This window comes from Euprymna scolopes, chromosome 26 (assembly GCF_053919585.1).
Source record: "Euprymna scolopes isolate OS-2025 chromosome 26, ASM5391958v1, whole genome shotgun sequence".
NCBI classification, from domain to species: domain Eukaryota; kingdom Metazoa; phylum Mollusca; class Cephalopoda; order Sepiida; family Sepiolidae; genus Euprymna; species Euprymna scolopes.
Genome location: NC_136507.1, coordinates 90,999,766 through 91,002,987, shown reverse-complemented (window position 1 = coordinate 91,002,987; position 3,222 = coordinate 90,999,766). Strand labels below are relative to the sequence as shown.

Sequence of the window (3,222 nt, the reverse complement as noted above, 5' to 3'; positions counted from 1 at the left end):
AGGTGTTAGGTAGCCAACATCGTGAAATTTAGAATATATACTTTATATTTATTATAGGCTTTGTAATAACACTCGACTTCTTAAATTAAGGATTTATATATATAAAAAGTGAAATATAATTTTTTTAAAATCATATTTCCACAATATATATATATATATATGCATCTGTTAAAAATAATACTATGTATATACATGCAAATATACATATGTCAGGTCATGTCATATGCTACTGGTACCATGTAACCCAGTACAACCTGCCTCATGGTCGGGTCACCGCGACTAAACTGGTTCCCCCACCAGACTTGTTTGGCGAGGAGGGTAGTTAGTCTCCCTGAAGGGTTAAAAACAAGACCTTCCAAAGGGCGAATGAACCCTTTTTCGGGGTGAACGGCCAACTAGCACCGTGTGTGTTTGTGTGTATGTATGTGTGCGTTAGGGTGGAGGGGGCTTACGTAAGCCGTGGTGAAGGCAACCTTTCTAGGAAACAGAAAGCGGGAGACCAGTACCCAAATTAAGCTGGTCTGCAGTTGCTGGCTATCTTGCTCTTGCTTGTTGCTGGATCTCAACATTTTGAACCGAGAGATAGACTTAGCCACTGTAACATGATCTGTGTATAGATACTCCCTCGGGCATTTGTCTGTAAAAATTGTCCTGTGGCGATGGAAGTCATTTTTGAGCTCATGGATTTAAGTGTCCGAGGGAGTGTCACTCTTCTGATATGATATACATATAAATTAGTATATAAAATTGAATAGATTAGTTGAAAACCAATGTTGGATAGTAAGTTCTATAAGAACGAATACATTTTTAGTCGCGTGCAAGCGACTCTATAATTCACTCTGTCGGTTGGTCGGTCGCGCGCTCGGGCAGTCTGTCCGTAACACTTTTGTGATTGGCCTTTTTGGTTAAGATCAAAGGTATGTTGTAAATAGATATTGTTCTTGGATTTTTAAGTGTTTCTTGGCCTTTTGGCCAAGATCAAAGTTAGCATCTGTTCCGGCAGATACTGCAAGCTATGACTAGCTATGACTAGCAAAGACCAGATGTGGGGGCAACCCCACATGTCTGACCTTTAACCAGCTCCCATTTCCCACCTCTCGGGAGCTGGTCCCCCTTTCCCCTTCCCCCTCCCTTCACTCCTCACATTAAAAATCGGCCTTGTGCCTAATTTGCTTGGTGGGGGAGCAAATAAATACCATCTGTTCCGGCAGATACTGCAAGCAAAGACCATATGTGGGGGCAACTCCACATATAAGACCTTGGTCAATGTAGGGGCAACCCTTCATACCAATTGTCATAATCCAGCTCCCCTACTCCCCGGGGAGTTGGTCCCCATTTCCCCTTCACTCCTCACTTTAAAAATCGGCCTTGTGCCTAATTTGCTCAGTAGGGGAGCAAATTAATACCATCTGTTCCGGCAGATACTGCAAGCTATGACTAGCTGGGACTAGCTATGACTAGCAAAGACCAGATGTGGGGGCAACCCCACATGCCTGACCTTTAACCAGCTCCCATTCCCACCTCTCGGGAGCTGGTCCCCTTTTTCCCTTCCCCCTCCCTTCACTCCTCACATTAAAAATCGGCCTTGTGCCTAATTTGCTCGGTGGGGGAGCAAATAAATACCATCTGTTCAGGCAGATACTGCAAACAAAGACCACATGTGGGGGCAACTCCACATATAAGACTTTGGTCAATGTAAGGGGAACCCTTCATACCAACTGTCACTATCCAGCACCCCTACTCCCCGGGGATTTGGTCCCCATTTCCCCTTCACTCCTCACATTACAAATTGGCCTTATGCCTAATTTGCTCGGTGGGGGAGCAAATGAATACAGCTTTTATTTGCCTTTTGGCTAAGATAAACGTGTAGTATCTGTTCCGGCAGATACTGCAAGCAAAAAACCATATGTGGGGGACAACTCCACATATAAAACCTTGATCAATGTAGGGACAACCCTTCATAGCAATTGTCACTATCCAGCTCCTTTACCCCCGGGGACTTGTTCTCCATTTACCCTTCACTCCTCATATTAAAAATCGGCTTTGAGCCTAATTTGCTCAAAATAAATACCCTTTTCTTGGCCTTTTGGCCAAGATCAAAGTGTAGTACCTGTCCGGTAGATATTGCAATCCAAGAGCATATGTGTGGGAAACCCATATATGACCTTGGGCAATTTAGGGGCAACCTTTCATACTAATTGTCACAATCCAGCTCCCCTACTCCCCGGAGAGTTGGTCCCCATTCCCCCTTCATTCGTCACATTAAAAATTAGCCTTGTGCCTAATTTGCTCGGTGGGGGAGCAAATAAATACTCTTTTCTTGGCCTTTTGGCCAAGATCAAAGTTTAGTATCTGTTCTGGCAGATACTGCACTTAAGATAATTTGTACCAGTCAATGGAGGGGAAACCCTCTATACTGGGACAATTATTATTTTTGGTAACCAGAGTGCCCCCTTTTGCCTACTTTTAGGGGAACTGGTTTTTACCTCACATTAAAAACGGCCTTGTGCCTAATTTGCTCAGTGGGGGAGCAAATAAATACCATCTGTTCTGGCAGATACTGCAAGCAAAGATTATATGTGGAGGCAACCCCACATATAAGACCTTGGTCAATGTAGGAGCAAACCTTCATACCAATTGTTACTATCCAGTTCTCATACTCCCCGGGGAGTTTGCCCCCATTTACCTTTCACTCCCTACACAAAAAATCGGCGTTGTGCCCTATTTGCTCGGTGGGGGAGCAAATAAATACATCTTTTCTTGGCTGTTTGGCCAAGATCAAAGTGTAGTATCTGTTCTTACTACATGCTGTACTTATGTTTGTAAATTTGTGATATAAGTGGAGAATCACTTTTCTGTATTAATTTAATGTAAAATGATCACCCACTTTACAACCACTTAGTCTTGAAGCCATTCAAGTTATTCTCCAGATCATTCAAGTTGTTTTTGAAGGATTCCAGTTATTTTTTAAGCATTCAAGTCATTCTTAAGGTCATTCAATTCATCCTTAAGTTCATTAAAGTCATTCTAAGTCATTTACTTTTTATTTATTTAAGTCATTTCAACCAATCTTTCGGTCATTTCTGTGTCTCTTTAATAATTGCATGCAATGCTACATTCACGCATTCATTCATTACACGAAAGCACGCGACTAATGGCTATCGGCCTTGTTTTACTTTACACACACATACACACAAATATATATATATATATATATATATA

General features: G+C 42.1%; 2 pseudogenes; both read left to right on the top strand.

The window, feature by feature from the left end:
- The first annotated feature begins 2,312 nt into the window (after nucleotides 1-2,312).
- LOC145248463 (U2 spliceosomal RNA) lies at nucleotides 2,313-2,458 on the top strand (annotated as a pseudogene).
- A 294-nt stretch (nucleotides 2,459-2,752) lies between these two features.
- On the top strand, nucleotides 2,753-2,888 carry LOC145248448 (U2 spliceosomal RNA; annotated as a pseudogene).
- Nucleotides 2,889-3,222: the final 334 nt, after the last annotated feature.